The sequence below is a fragment of the Patagioenas fasciata genome, unplaced genomic scaffold (genome assembly GCF_037038585.1).
Source record: "Patagioenas fasciata isolate bPatFas1 unplaced genomic scaffold, bPatFas1.hap1 Unplaced_6, whole genome shotgun sequence".
Taxonomy (NCBI): domain Eukaryota; kingdom Metazoa; phylum Chordata; class Aves; order Columbiformes; family Columbidae; genus Patagioenas; species Patagioenas fasciata.
Genome location: NW_027288778.1, coordinates 208,560 through 225,079, shown reverse-complemented (window position 1 = coordinate 225,079; position 16,520 = coordinate 208,560). Strand labels below are relative to the sequence as shown.

Sequence of the window (16,520 nt, the reverse complement as noted above, 5' to 3'; positions counted from 1 at the left end):
GGACGGGGGCGTTCTGAGCGCTCACGGCATCATCGTGCTCCGATCGGCACCGAAACCGCGCGGTTCGGCCGAAAACCACAGGGATTCGCTCCGAGACGCGGCAGAGTGGGAGAGACGCCCTGCGAGGGCTCGGAACAACAAAGCGTTGCCGGGGTTCCGCCGCGACATCAGCGCCGCCGGTGACATCAGCGCCTCGTGTTCCGTTCGGAATGGACGTCAATGGGTCCTGGTGGGCCAAACGAGGGGCAGGAAAAGCGCGACGCACCCGTTTTGCGCCCGTTTTTGGTGGTTTGGGGACTCACGGCCAGACGCTGATTTTGGGGGCGTCCTTCACCAGGCACAATCCCAGGTCACTGTCCATTCTGCCTGCGGGATATTGAGAAATAGAGGGGAAAAGCAACGCTCAGGATCAAAATCATCGTGCCGAGACCGTTCCTTGGCGTCACAACCACAAATTGTCCCAATTCCCATCGTTTTGGTGAAATCGGTCGCTGATGGATCATCCCAATGGGGTTTTGCAGTCGATCGCAGCACTCGGGTGGTTTTTACACCCGATATCACAGCGAAACCCTGGGGGGGTTGTTTCCATCCCATATTCCACAAAATCACCCATTTTGGGGGTTTTTGGGGAGCACAAGCTCTGCGTTTGCCACCACAAACCAGCGAGGGGACGCCGAACCCAAACCGGGTTCACCGGGCGGTTTTACACTGGGATCGCTCGGCCCGGGTTGAGATAAACCCCCCGTAAACCACAACCATAAAGCGGGGTGTTCCCCCCAAAGCGCTACGTGGGGACATCCGCATCGCACCGAATTAACCCCGCGGGGCGGCCGAAAGCGCTTCAATCCCGGTGTCGGGATCACGAGGGGTTTCGGCCTCCGTCGCCTTTTTGCTGCGAGATCTTCCCATCCAGAGACTCATTTTCGGTGACCTGGGCAACATCGAACGAGAAAAGGGTTAAAGGTGGAAAACGCACAAAATCACACGGGCGTTTATCTGCTTTTCCTCCTTTTTTGGCTCAAAAGCAAGCGGCGAACCCCAAAATGAGGGGTCTGGGGACCCTCCGGTCCTGCTGATGCTTCCTCCCTTCCACCCAACTCGAGGCGATCGCCGGGTTCCGTATTTCGGATCAATAACCCAGCGGGAGCCTGGAGCCTCCCAGAGCCCGTCCCTGGGGTAGCGGCCGCCGAGCGCGTCCCCATAGCGTTATTTGGGTGTAATTTGGGGGGTTCTGGGGCACGTAGCACCCTTGGTTCAGCCAGGGACACACACACGGGTGCTCCGGCGAGCAACTCCGGCACCGCCGGTTGCCGAATCATCGCACAACCATCCAAGTACTCCTCACCCACCTCGTTCCTTGTCACTGGAACCAACACCGGGATCACCAGGGGGGTGTTTTCGGACAGCGTCGGGGGTTCGGAGGCGCCGTTTCCATCTCCCAACGATGGTTTCGCGGTGTTTGCATCGCCCGCGTCGCGCACCTGAGCACAAACGGAACCGGGAGCGTCGGTGGCGCTGGAGGATATCAAAGCGCTTTGCAAACTGCTCTTCCCAATTATTTCTCCATTATATAACGAGGATAATAAAACCCGCTACGCTAAACACAACCCAAACCGGGCGGGAGCGCGCAACGCGAATCTTTACACCGCAGCGATTCCCTATTTCTCGTTTTCTCACCCCGTCATCTCCACTCAATCGGCAGCGACGTTCACAAATCATCCAGTTACGCACAATTTGGTAACGACCCCCGCAAAGGGCTTCGACGGCACCGCCAACCCCCTCGCCGCCTTCGCTCAGATCCCCGCTCAATGAGCAGCACCCATGGGTGCCCGTTACCTGCCCCCTCTCGGCGTCCACCGACCACCCGTGGTTCCGGCACATGGAGACGCCGCCATCCTCAACCGGAGCAGCCGCCAAGTGGCTAAAGTGACAAAAATCAGGATAAATAGGTAAAAAAATCAACATGATAAAGCCGCGGCGCTTTTAGAACAGATGGCGTAGTCGGCACTGAAGCTCCAGGCAGGTGGAGCTTGCCCGGTGGAATCAATCGGCGTTCGGTCTCAAAGGTTTCAACCCAAAAGGGTTAAATAGCAAGGATTAATAAATACTGACCCTCATTAATAATTACTGATTGTCATTAATAAATAGTGACCGTCACTAATAAATACTGATCGTTATTAATAAATACTGACCATCATTAATAAATACTGATCATCATTAATAAATACTCACAATCATTAATCGATACTGATTGTCATTAATAAATACTGACTGTTATTAATAAATACTGATCATCATTAATAAATACTCGCCATCATTAATCAATACTGATCATCATTAATAGTGACGGTCATTAATAAATACTGATCGTCATTAATAAATACTAACCATTATTAATAAATGCCGATCACCATTAACAAATACTGATCATCATTAATAAATAATAATCATCCTTAATAAATACCATCATTAATCAATACTGATTGTCATTAAGAAATACTGACCGCCATTAATAAATACTGGCCGTTATTAATAAATACTGGTGGTTATTAATAAATACTAATTGTCATTAATAAATACTAACCATCATTAATAAATACTGGTTGTTATTAATAAATACTGATCACTATTAATAAATTATGACCATCATTGGTAAATACTGATCATTAGTAACCAGGCTCAGGTTGGGCTCCAGGTTGGGCTCAAGGCTCAGATTGGGCTCCAGGTTCAGGTTGGGCTCTAGGTTGGGTTCCAGGCTCAGGTTGGGCTCCAGGTCAGGCTCAAGGCTCAGGATGGGCTCCAGGTTCAGGTTGGGCTCCAGGTTGGGCTCCAGGCTCAGGTCAGGCTCCAGGCTCAGGTTGGGCTCCAGGTCGGGCTCCAGGCTCAGACTGGGCTCCAGGTCGGGCTCCAGCGCTTCCCCGCAGAGCAGCCCGGGGCTCTGGGCAAAGCCACGCAGCTCGTCGCCCAAGGGAAACAGGTCCATGGTCACCGGGCTCCAAACACCCCGGAGCAAAAACCAGAGCGGCCCCAGGACACCCGGGCTCCCAAAGAGCCTGGAAAAGGGACACAAAGAGTTAAATTGGGGGGAGTGAAGTGGCTGCTGATGCTGAGAAACCCCCGGGGGTTCGGGGCTGGGGGGAAAGGGGGGATCTGTATGAAAACTGCTCTGGGGAAAAGGGGGGAAGGGGTTGGGCTGCACGGGAATGGGAGGAGGGACGGGAAAACGGGAGAGGGAAACGGGGGAAGAGGGAAAAGGGGGGAAAGGGGGAAAAAGGGGGGAAAGAGGGAAAAGGGGGAAAAAGGGAAAAGGGGGGAAAAGGGGGGAAAGAGGGAAAAGGGGGAAAAAGCAAGGAAAGAGGGAAAAGGGGGAAAAAGGGGGGAAAGAGGGAAAAAGGGGGGAAAGAGGGAAAAAGAGGGAAAAAGCGAGGAAAGAGGGAAAAGAGGGAAAAAGGGGGGAAAGAGGGAAAAATAGGGAAAAAGCGAGGAAAGAGGGAAAGGGGGGGAAAAGGGAAGAAACAGGGATAAAGGGGGAAAAGAGGGATAAGATGGAAAGAGGGGGGAAGAGGGAAAGGGGGGAAAGAAGGGAAAAGAGGGAAGAGGGAAAAGGGGAGAAAAGGGGGGAAAGAGGAAAAAGGGGGAAAAGGGGGGAAAAGGGAAAAAGGGGGAAGAGGGGGAAGAGGGGGTGAAGAGGAAAAAGAGGGAAAAAGGGGGCAAAGAGGGATAAAGGGGAAAGAGGGAAAAGAGGGAAAAAGGGGGGAAGAGGGAAAAGGGCGGAAAGAGGGAAAAGAGGGATAAAGGGGGAAAGAGGGAAAAGGCGGAAAAGGGGGGGAAGAAGGAAAAAGGGAGAAAAAGGGGGAAAAGAGGGGGAAGAGGGAAAAAGGGGGGAAAGGGAGAAAAAGGGGGGAAACAGGGATAAAGGGGGAAAGAGGGAAAAGAGGGAAAAAGGGGGGGAAAATGGCGAAGAGGGAAAAGGGGGGAAAGAGGGAAAAGAGGGAAAAACAGCGGAAAGAGGGAAAAGAGGGAAAAAGGGGGGGAAGGGAAAAAGGGGGGAAAGAGGGATAAAGGGGGAAAGAGGGAAAAGAGGGAAAAGGGGGATGAAAGAGAGAAAAAGTCTGTGGGGGGATTGATGGCGGATCCGCCCCAGCCCCGGGGTCTCTCCTGGAGGGGAGGGACGGGCGGGCTCCAGTGGGGGTGCTGAGGAGATGAGGGGACACGAGGGGCCCCGAGGGACACGAGGGGACGATGAGGGGACCCGAGGGACCCGAGGGGACGCGATGGGACATGAAGAGACACGAGGGACACGAGGGGACGCGACCTCCTCACCCGGTGTTTCCCGCCCCGGCGCTTCCCGCCCGCCGGCGCCGCGGCCACGCCCCCTCGCCGCCGGCCACGCCCCCTCGCCGCCGGCCACGCCCCCTCGCCGGCGTCACGTCCGGGAGTGTGTGGCGGGAAAAGGCGGGAGGGAGGAGAGGGAGGCGCCGCCGTTTTGGTGGAGGTTGTGAGGGGAACTGGGGGTCGGCGTGAGGGGCATTGGGGGTCGGTGTGGGGGGAGGAATTGGGGTCGGCGTGAGGGGCATTGGGGGTGGGTGTGAGGGGGGGATTTGGGGGGCAGTGTGGTAGTGGGGATTTGGGGTCGGTGTGAGGGGGGAATTGGGGGGTGGTGTGGGGGAGGAACTGAGGGTCGGTGTGAGCGGGACATTGGGGGTCGGTGTGGGGAGGAATTGAGGATCGGTGGGGGGGGCTTGGGGGGTCGGTGTGAGGGGGAATTGGGGGTTGGTGTGGGGGAAGTTGGGGGTTGGTCTGGGGAGGATTTGAGGGGTCAGTGTGGGGAGGATTTGGGGGTCGATGTGAGGGGCATTAGGGGTTGGTGTGGGGGGCAGGAACTGGGGGTCAGTGTGTGGGGGGGCATTGGGGGTCGGTGCGAGGGGGAATTAGGGTCTAGTGGGGGGGCACTGGGGGTCGGTGTTTGAGGGGGGAATTGGGGCGTCGGTGTGGGGGGGTCAGTGCAGGGGGGGCCTTGGGGGTCGGTGTGAGGGGGCATTGGGGGTCAGTCTGGGGAGGAATTGGGGGTCGGTGTGTGGGGGGGCATTGGGGATCAGTGTGGGGGGGAATTGGGGGTCGGTGTGGGGGGGAATTGGGGTCTGGTGTGGGGGGGGGACATTGGGGGTCGGTGTGAGGGGGAATTGGGGGTCGGTGTGGGGGGGAAGTTGGGGGTTGGTCTGGGGAGGATTTGAGGGGTCAGTCTGGGGAGGATTTGGGGGTCGATGTGAGGGGCATTAGGGGTTGGTGTGGGGGGCGTTGGGGGTCAGTGCGAGGGGGAATTAGGGTCCGGGGGGGGATTGGGGGTCGGTGTTTGAGGGGGGAACTGGGGGGTTGGTGTGCGGGGGTGGCCTTGGGGGTCGGTGTGAGGGGGCATTGGGGGTCAGTCTGGGGAGGAATTGGGGGTCGGGGGGGCATTTGGGGGTCGGTGGGGGGGAGCTGGGGGTCGGGGTTTGGGGGGAGCTGGGGGTCGGGTGGGGGGTGGATTGAGGGTCGGTGTGAAGGGAATGGGGGGGCATGAGGGGAACGGAGGCGCAGAAACAACTTTACAGCCTCCGGAGCCATGAACCTTCACACCCCGCAGGGTTCCAGAGCAGCTGCGTTCGTTTCGCCGTCGGGCGCAAGGGGAGCGATGGTTCCACCCCTCGTGCGCCGCTCCGAGCGGCAGGAGCTGCGTTTAAATACAGCGAGGTGCTTGTGTCCCAACGACCCCAGAGCGCCCGCACACATCCAGAACCTTTCCCGCTCATCACTGCCGTAGTCTCCGCCTGGACGCCCCCTGTTCGCCTGCGCGGCGCCACCTGGTGCTCTGGAGGAGGGGTCTTTGGATGAAGGCTCCTTCAGCTTCCTCAGGTTTGGCTCCTTGTGTTGAATGGACTGGGACCCAAGCTCCAGGTCGGTTGAACCCAGACTGGCGCCCCCTTTTTGCTGTAAATCTCGGTTCTCTCGTCCCCTCGCGTTCACAGCTGGTGCCGTAAAACTCCTGATCCTGGCACTGCTGGGTTCTGGTTTCCTTACCATGAGTTCACCTAAAGCTCTGAACTAAGGGCTCGTGTGGCTCAGCCCTAAAGTGTTGGCTCGTTAGTGGGCACCCAATTATGTTTTGTTAACCCTTAAAATGTTCGTGCCCTCTATCAGACCCAGGAGTTCGGGCGGGGATTCAGTTCAGGAGGGACCCGGGAGTAACCCTAAGGACCCAGTAGTTGGGGGGTGTCAAGGGTTAAGATCGTGAAACCGTGGGGACCCCTAATGTCCCCAGGGGCCATTGTGACATCCTGGGGACCCTGCATTGTCCCCAGGGTGTTGTGACACCATGGGGACCCACTTTGTCCCCAGGGCCCATTGTGACGTCTCAGGATCCCCCATTGTCCCCAGGGCCCATTGTGACATCCTGGGGACCCTCTTTGTCCCCAGGGCCCATTGTGACATCCTGGGGACACCCCATTGTCTCCAGGGCCCATTGTGAACATCCTGGGGACCCCCTTGTCCACACGACCCATCGTGGCACCGTGGGGACCCCCCGTTGTCCCCAGGGCCTATAGTGACACCGTGGGTACCCCCTTTGTCCCCAGTGCCCATTGTGACATCCTGGGGACCCCCCTTGTCCCCAGGGCTTATTGTGACATCCTGGGGACCGCCTTTGTCCCCAGGGCCCATTGTGACATCCCAGGACCCCAAGTTGTCCCCAGGGACCATTGTGACACCGTGGGGACCCCCTTTGTCCTCAGGGCCCGTTGTGAACATCCTGGGGACCCCCTTGTCCACACGACCCATCGTGGCACCGTGGGGACCCCCCGTTGTCCCCAGGGCCTATAGTGACACCGTGGGTACCCCCTTTATCCCATGAGCCCATTGTGACATCCTGGGGACCCCCTTGTCCCCAGGGCCCATTGTGACACCATGGCAACCCCTTTTGTCCCCAGGGCCCATTGTGACATTCTTGGACCCCACTTTGTCCCCAGGGCGTATTGTGACACCATGGGGACCCCTCCTTGTCACTGGGGACCCATTGTGACACCATGGGGACCCCCCCTTGTCCTCAGGACTCATTCTCACATCCTGGACACCCCCCATTGTCCCCAGGGCCCATTGTGACATCCACTGCACTACCTTGTCCCCAGGGCCCATTGTGACATTCAGGGGACCCCTCTTTGTCCCCAGGGCCCATTGTGACATCCTAGGGACCCCCCCTTGTCCCAAGGGCCCATTGTGACGTCCCAGGACCCCCCATTGTCCCCAGGGCCCATTGTGACATTCAGGGGACCCCCCTTTGTCCCCAGGGCCCATTCTGATACCGTGGGGACCCCCTTTGTCCCCAGGGCCCATTGTGACATGCTGGGGACGCTCTTTGTCTCCAGGGCCCATTGTGACATCCTGGGGACCCTCCTTGTCCCCAGAGCCCATTGTGACATCCAGGGGACCCCCTTTGTCCCCAGGGCCCATTGTGGCACCATGAGGACCCTCTTTGTCACTGGAGCCCATTGTGACATCCCATGACCCCCCTTTGTCCCCAGTGCTATTGTGAAATCCTGGGGACCCCTTTTGTCCCCAGGGCCTATTATGACACCATGGGGAACCCCTTTGTCACGGGGGGCCATTGTGACATTCCAGGATTCCACTTTGTCCCCAGGGCTCGTTCTGACACCTTGGGGACTCCCATTGTCCCCAGGGCCCATTGTGACATCCTGGGCAACCCCATTGTCCCCAGGGCCCATTGTGACATCTGGGGGACGCCCTTGTCCCCAGGACCCATCGTGGCACCGTGGGGACCCTCCTTGTCACTTGAGCCCATTGTGACACCATGGGGACGCCCCCCTTTGTCCCCAGTGCCCATTGTGACATCCTGCGGACCCCCCTTTGTCCCCAGGGCCCATTGTGACATTCAGGGGACCCACCATTGTCCTCAGGGCCCATTGTGAGGTCCCAGGACCCTCCATTGTCCCCAGGGCCCATTGTGACATCCTCGGCACCCCCTTGTGCCCAGGGCCCATTGTGACATTCAGGGGACCCCTCTTTGTCCCCAGGGCCCATTGTGACATCCTGGGGACCCCCCCTTGTCCCCAGGGCCCATTGTGACGTCCCAGGACCCGCCATTGTCCCCAGGGCCCATTGTGACATCCTGGGGATCCCTCCTTGTCCCCAGGACCCATTGTGACGTCCCAGGACCCCCCATTGTCCCCAGGGCCCATTGTGACATTCAGGGGCCCCCGTTTGTCACGGGGGCCCATTGTGACATCCCAGGACCCCACATTGTCCCCAGGGCCCATTGTGACATTCAGGGGACCCCACATTGTCCCCAGGACCTATTGTGACATCCTGGGGACCCCACTTGTCCCCAGGACCCATTGTGACACTATGCGGACCCCCCCTTGTGTCCAGGGCCCATTGTGACACCGTGGGTACCCCCCTTGTCCGCAGGGCTCATTGTGACATCCCAGGACCCCCTGTTGTCCCCAGGGCCCATGGTGACATCCTGGGGACGCCCTTTGTCCCCAGTGCCCATTTTGACACCGTCGACACCCCCCTTTGTCCCCAGAGCCCATTGTGACATCCAGGGGACCCCCTTTGTCCCCAGGGCCCATTGTGGCACCATGAGGACCCTCTTTGTCACTGGGGCCCATTGTGACATCCCAGGACCCACCCTGGTCCCAAGGGCCCATTGTGACATCCGGGGGACCCACCTTGTCCTCATGGTCCACTGTGACAGCCCAGGAACTTACTTTGTCCCCAGGGCCCATTGCGATATCTGGGGGACCCCCTTGTCCCCAGGGCCCATTGTGAAACCATGGGGACCCCCCTTTGTCCCCAGGGCCCATTGTGACATCCTAGGGTCCCCCCCTTGTCCCCAGGGCCTGTTGAAATGTCCCAGGACCACCCTTTGTCCCCAGGGTTCATTGTGACATCCTGGGGACCCCATTTGTCCCCACGGCCCATTGTGGCACCATGGAGACCCCGTTTGTCACTGGGGCCCATTGTGACATCCCAGGACCCCACTTTGTCCCCAGGGCTTATTGTGACACCATGGGGATCTCCCTTGTCCCCAGGGCCCATTGTGACATCCCATGACCCCCCTTTATCCCCAGTGCTATTGTGAAATCCTGGGGACCCCTTTTGTCCCCAGGGCCCATTGTGGCACCATGGGGAACCCCTTTGTCACTGGGGGCCATTGTGACATTCCAGGATTCCACTTTGTCCCCAGGGCTCGTTCTGACACCTTGGGGACTCCCATTGTCCCCAGGGCCCATTGTGACATCCTGGGCAACCCCATTGTCCCCAGGGCCCATTGTGACATCTGGGGGACGCCCTTGTCCCCAGGACCCATCGTGGCACCGTGGGGACCCTCCTTGTCACTTGGGCCCATTGTGACACCTTGGGGACACCCCCTTTATCTCCAGTGCCCATTGTGACATCCTGCGGACCCCCCTTTGTCCCCAGGGCCCATTTTGACATACTCGGCACCCCCTTGTCCCCAGGGTCCATTGTGACACTATGGGGACCCCCCCTTTTGCCCAGGGCCCATTGTGACACCGTGGGTACCACCCTTGTCCCCAGGGCTCATTGTGACATCCCAGGACCCCCCATTGTCCCCATGGCCCATTGTGATATTCAGGGGACCCCCCTTGTCCCCAGGGCCCATTCTGACACCGTGGGGACCCCCTTTGTCCCCAGGGCCCATTGTGACATCCTGGGGACCCCCTTTGTCTCAAGACTTCATTGTGACATCCTGGGGTCCCCCCTTGTCCTCAGGGTCCATTGTGACAGGCCAGGACCTTACATTGTCCCCAGGGCCCATTGTGATATCTGGGGGACCCCCTTGTTCCCAAGGCCCATTGTGACTTCCTGGGGACCCCCCCTTGTCCCCAGGGCCCATTGTGACATCCCAGGACCGCCCATTGTCTCCAGGGCCCATTGTGACACCCTCAGCACGCCCTTGTCCCCAGGGCCCATTGTGACATCCTGGGGACCCCCTCTTGTCCCCAGGGCCCATTGTGACGTCCCAGGACCCCCCATTGTCCCCAGGGCCCATTGTGACATCCTGGGGATCCCTCCTTGTCCCCAGGGCCCATTGTTATGTCCCAGGACCCCCCATTGTCCCCAGGGCCCATTGTGACATCCTCTGCACCCCCTTGTCCCCAGGGCCCATTGTGACATTCAGGGGACCCCTCTTTGTCCCCAGGGCCCATTGTGACATCCTGGGGACCCCCCCTTGTCCCCAGGGCCCATTGTGACGTCCCAGGACCCCCCATTGTCCCCAGGGCCCATTGTGACATCCTGGGGATCCCTCCTTTTCCCCAGGGCCCATTGTTGCGTCCCAGGACCCCCCATTGTCCCTAGGACCTATTGTGACACCGTGGAGACCCTCCTTGTCCTCAGGGCCCATTATGACATTCAGGGGACTCCTCTTTGTCCCCAGGGCCTATTGTGACATCCTGGGGACCCCCCTTTACTCCAGGGCCCATTGTGACGTCCCAGGACCCCCTATTGTTCCCACGGCCCATTGTGACATTCTGAGGACCCCAAATGTCCCCAGCGCCCATTGTGACATTCTGGGGACCCCTCTTTGTCCCCAGGGCCCATTGTGACATCCCAGAACCCCAATTTGTCCTCAGGGCCCATTGTGACATCCTGGGGACCCCCTTGTCCCCAGGGCCCATCGTGGCACCGAGGGAACCCCCCCCCTCTAGTCCCCAGGGCCCATCGTGGCACCGAGGGGACCCCCCCCCCCCAGTCCCCAGGGCCCATTGTGGCACCATGGACACCCCCTTTGTCCCCAGGGCCCATTGTGACATCCTAGGACCCCACCTTGTCCCCAGGGTCCCTTCTGACAGGGTGGGGACCCCCCTTTCTCCCCAGGGCTCATTGTGACGTCCCAGGACCCCTCGTTGTCCCCAGTGCCCATTGTGACATCCTGGGGACCCCACTTGTCCCCAGGGCCCATTGTGAAATCCGGGGATCCCCCTGGTCTCCAGGGCCCATAGTGGTACCGTGGGGACTCGTCCTGTCACTTGGGTCCATTGTGACACCATGGGGACCCCGCCTTTGTCCCCAGTACCCATTGTGACATCCTGGGGACCCCTTTGTCCCCGGGGCCCATTGTGACATCCTGGGGACCCCCTTTTGTCCCCAAGGCCCATTGTGACACGGTGGGGACCCCACTTCTTTCCAGGACCCATTGTGGCATTCTGGGGACTTCCTTTGTCCCCAGGGCCCATTGTGACATCCTGGAGACCCCCTTTATCCCCAGAGCTCGTTGTCGCACCATGGGGACCCCCTTTGTCACTGGGGCCCATTGTGACATCCCAGGACCCCCCATTGTCCCCAGGGCCCATTGTGACACCGTGGGGACCCCGCCTTTTCCCCAGGGCCCATTGTGACGTCTCAGGACCCCCTTTGTCCCCAGGGCCCACTGTGGCACCATGGGGACCCCCTTTGTCCTCTGGGCCCATTGTGACATTCCAGGACCCCACTTTGTCCCCAGGGCCCATTGTGACAATTAAGGGACCCCCCTTGTCCCCAGGGCCCATTGTGACAATTAAGGGACCCCCTTTGTCCCCAGGGCCCATTTTGACATCCCAGGACCCCACTTTGTCCCCAGTGCTCATTGTGAAATTCTGGGAACCCCCCTTGTCCTCAGGGCTCATTGTGACAGCCGAGGACCTTACTTTGTCCCCAGGGCCCATTGTGACATCCCAGGACCCCCCACTGTCTCCAGTGCCCATTGTGACATCATGGGGACCACCCTTTTTCCCCAGGGCTCATTGTGACGTCCCAGGACCCCTCGTTGTCCCCAGGCCCCATCGTGACATCCTGGGGACCCCCCTTGTCCCCAGGGCCCATTGTGACATCCGTGGGACCCCCTTGTCTCCAGGGCCCATAGTGGCACTGTGGGGACTCATCACTTGGGCCCATTGTGACATCCTGGAGAACCCCCTTTATCCCCAGGGCCCATTGTGACACCGTGGAGACCCCATTTGTCACTGGGGCCCATTGTGACATCCCAGGACACCCCATTGTCCCCAGGGCCCACTGAGACATCCTGGCGACCACCCTTTGTCCCCAGGGCCCATTATGCACATTCAGGGGACACCCCTTTGTCCCCAAGGCCCATTGTGACATCCTGGGGAGACCCCATTGTCCTCAAGGCCCATTGTGACACCATGGGGACTGCCTTTGTCCCCAGTGCCCATTGTGACATCTTAGGACCCCACTTTGTCCCCAGGGCCCATTGTGACATCCTGGGGACCACCTGTGTCCCCAGGGCCCATTGTGACATCCCAGGACCCCACTTTGTCCCCAGGGCTTATTGTGACACCATGGGGATCTCCCTTGTCCCCAGGGCCCATTGTGACATCCTCGGCACCCCCTTGTCCCCAGGGCCCATTGTGACATTCAGGGGACGCCTCTTTGTCCCCAGGGCCCATTGTGACATCCTGGGGATCCCTCCTTGTCCCCAGGGCCCATTGTGACGTCCCAGGACCCCCCATTGTCCCCAGGGCCCATTGTGACATTCAGGGGCCCCCGTTTGTCACTGGGGCCCATTGTGACATCCCAGGACCCCACATTGTCCCCAGGGCCCATTGTGACTTTCAGGGGACCCCACTTGTCCCCAGGACCCATTGTGATACTATAGGGACCCCCCCTTGTGCCCAGTGCCCATTGTGACACCGTGGGTACCACCCTTGTCCGCAGGGCCCATTGTGACATCCTGGGGACACCCCCTTGTCCCCAGGGCCCATTGTGACATCCTGGGAATCCCCCCTTGTCCCCAGGGCCCATTGTGACATCCTGGGAATCCCTCCTTATCCCCAGGGCCCATTGTGACATCCAGGGGACCCCCCCTTGTCCCCAGGGCCCATTGTGACGTCCCAGGACCCGCCATTGTCCCCAGGGCCCACTGTGACATCCTGGGGACACCCCCTTTGTCCCCAGTGCCCATTGTGACATCCTGCGGACCCCCCTTTGTCCCCAGGGCCCATTTTGACATTCAGGGGACCCACCATTGTCCTCAGGGCCCACTGTGAGGTCCCAGGACCCCCCATTGTCCCCAGGGCCCATTGTGACATCCTCGGCACCCCCTTGTCCCCAGGGCCCATTGTGACATTCAGGGGACCCCACATTGTCCCCAGGGCCCATTGTGACATCCTGGGGACCCCACTTGTCCCCAGGACCCATTGTGACACTATGGGGACCCCCCCTTGTGCCCAGGGCCCATTGTGACACCGTGGGTACCACCCTTGTCCGCAGGGCCCATTGTGACATCCTGGGGACACCCCCTAGTCCCCAGGGCCCATTGTGAAATCCTAGGGACCACCCTTGTCCCCAGGACCCATTCTGATACCGTGGGGACCCCCTTTGTCCCCAGGGCCCATTGTGACATCCTGGGGACCCTCCTTGTCCCCAGAGTCCATTGTGACATCCAGGGGACCCCCTTTGTCCCCAGGGCCCATTGTGGCACCATAGGGACCCCTTTTGTCACTGGGGCCCATTGTGACATCCCAGGACCCCCCCTGGTTTCCAGGCCCCATTGTGACATCCTGGGGACCCCACATTGTCCCCAGGGCCCATTGTGACATCCCAGGACCCCCCATTGTCCCCAGGGCCCATTGTGACATCCTCGGGACCCCCTTGTCCCCAAGGCCCATTGTGACATCCTGGGGACACCCCCTTTGTCCCCAGTGCCCATTGTGACATCCTGCGGACCCCCCATTGTCCCCAGGGCCCATTTTGACATTCAGGGGACCCACCATTGTCCTCAGGGCCCACTGTGAGGTCCCAGGACCCCCCATTGTCCCCAGGGCCCATTGTGACATCCTCGGCACCCCCTTGTCCCCAGGGCCCATTGTGACATTCAGGGGCCCCCGTTTGTCACTGGGGCCCATTGTGACATCCCAGGACCCCACATTGTCCCCAGGGCCCATTGTGACTTTCAGGGGACCCCACTTGTCCCCAGGACCCATTGTGACATCCTGGGGACCCCACTTGTCCCCAGGACCCATTGTGACACTATGGGGACCCCCCCTTGTGCCCAGGGCCCATTGTGACACCGTGGGGACCCCCTTTGTCCCCAGGGCCCATTGTGATATCCTGGGGACCCCCTTTGTCCCCAGGGCCCATTGTGGCACCATCGGGACCCCTTTTGTCACTGGGGCCCATTGTGACATCCCAGGACCCCCCCTGGTTTCCAGGCCCCATTGTGACATCCTGGGGACCCCCTTTGTCCCAAGACTTTATTGTGACATCCTGGGGACCCCACATTGTCCCCAGGGCCCATTGTGACATCCCAGGACCCCCCATTGTCCCCAGGGCCCATTGTGACATCCTGGGGACCCCCTTGTCCCCAAGGCCCATTGTGACATCCTGGGGACCCACCCTTGTCCCCAGGGCCCATTGTGACGTCCCAGGACCCCCCATTGTCTCCAGGGCCCATTGTGACATCCTGGGGATCCCTCCTTGTCCCCAGGGCCTATTGTGATGTCCCAGGACCCCCCATTGTCCCCAGGGCCCATTGTGACATCCTCTGCACCCCCTTGTCCCCAGGGCCCATTGTGACATTCAGGGGACCCCTCTTTGTCCCCAGGGCCCATTGTGAGATCCTGGGGACCCCCCCTTGTCCCCAGGGCCCATTGTGACGTCCCAGGACCCCCCATTGTCCCCAGGGCCCATTGTGACATCCTCGGCACCCCCTTGTCCCCAGGGCCCATTGTGACATCCTGGGGACCCCCCCTTGTCCCCAGGGCCCATTGTGACGTCCCAGGACCCCCCATTGTCCCCAGGGCCCATTGTGACATCCTGGGGATCCCTCCTTGTCCTCAGGGCCCATTGTGATGTCCCAGGACCCCCCATTGTCCCCAGGGCCCATTGTGACATCCTCTGCACCCCCTTGTCCCCAGGGCCCATTGTGACATTCAGGGGACCCCTCTTTGTCCCCAGGGCCCATTGTGACATCCTGGGGATCCCTCCTTGTCCTCAGGGCCCATTGTGATGTCCCAGGACCCCCCATTGTCCCCAGGGCCCATTGTGACATCCTCTGCACCCCCTTGTCCCCAGGGCCCATTGTGACATTCAGGGGACCCCTCTTTTTCCCCAGGGCCCATTGTGACATCCTGGGGACCCCCCCTTGTCCCAAGGGCCCATTGTGACTTCCCAGGGCCCCCCATTGTCCCCAGGGCCCATTGTTACATTCAGGGGACCCCCCTTTGTCCCCAGGGCCCATTCTGATACCGTGGGGACCCCCTTTGTCCCCAGGGCCCATTGTGACATGCTGGGGACGCTCTTTGTCCCCAGGGCCCATTGTGACATCCTGGGGACCCTCCTTGTCCCCAGAGCCCATTGTGACATCCAGGGGACCCCCTTTGTCCCCAGGGCCCATTGTGGCACCATGAGGACCCTCTTTGTCACTGGAGCCCATTGTGACATCCCAGGACCCCCCTTTGTCCCTAGGGCCCATTGTGACATCCTGGGGACCCTCCTTGTCCCCAGAGCCCATTGTGACATCCCAGGACCCCACTTTGTCCCCAGGGCTTATTGTGACACCATGGGGATCTCCCTTGTCCCCAGGGCCCATTGTGACATCCCATGACCCCCCTTTGTCCCCCGTGCTATTGTGAAATCCTGGGGACCCCTTTTGTCCCCAGGGCCCATTGTGGCACCATTGGCAACCTCTTTGTCACTGGGGGCCATTGTGACATTCCAGGATTCCACTTTGACCCCAGGGCTCGTTCTGACACCTTGGGGACTCCCATTGTCCCCAGGGCCCATTGTGACATCCTGGGCAACCCCATTGTCCCCAGGGCCCATTGTGACATCTGGGGGACGCCCTTGTCCCCAGGACCCATCGTGGCACCGTGGGGACCCTCCTTGTCACTTGGGCCCATTGTGACACCTTGGGGACCCCCCCTTTGTCCCCAGTGCCCATTGTGACATTCTGCGGACCCCCCTTTGTCCCCAGGGCCCATTTTGACATTCAGGGGACCCACCATTGTCCTCAGGGCCCATTGTGAGGTCCCAGGACCCCCCATTGTCCCCAGGACCGATTGTGACATTCAGGGGATCGCCTTTGTCACTGGGGCCCATTGTGACACCATGGAGACCCCCGCTTGTCCTCAGGGTCCATTGTGACATCCTGGGCACCCCCCATTTTCCCCAGGACCCATTGTGACATCCTGGCCATCCCCTTGCTCCCAGGGCCTGTTGTGGCACCATGGGGACACCCCCTTTGTCCCCAGGGCCCATTGTGACATCCCAGGACCCCCCTTTGTCCCCAGGGCCCATTGTAGCACCATGGGGACCCCCTTTGACCCCAGGGCCCATTGTGGCACCATGGCAACCCCTTTTGTCCCCAGGGCCCATTGTGACATTCTTGGACCCCACTTTGTCCCCAGGGCGTATTGTGACACCATGGGGACCCCCCCTTGTCCTCAGGACTCATTCTCACATCCTGGACACCCCCCATTGACCCCAGGGCCCATTGTGACATCCAC

At 60.0% G+C, this 16,520-nt stretch overlaps 1 long non-coding RNA gene across 1 annotated transcript; it reads right to left on the bottom strand.

Annotated features, from left to right (window-relative positions):
* Positions 1 to 354: 354 nt before the first annotated feature.
* On the bottom strand, positions 355 to 1,537 carry LOC139826898 (uncharacterized). Its single transcript, XR_011737007.1, has 3 exons — positions 1,350 to 1,537; positions 810 to 931; positions 355 to 366 (listed from the first exon to the last, which is right to left on the bottom strand). It is a non-coding gene; the product is annotated as an uncharacterized lncRNA (long non-coding RNA).
* Positions 1,538 to 16,520: the final 14,983 nt, after the last annotated feature.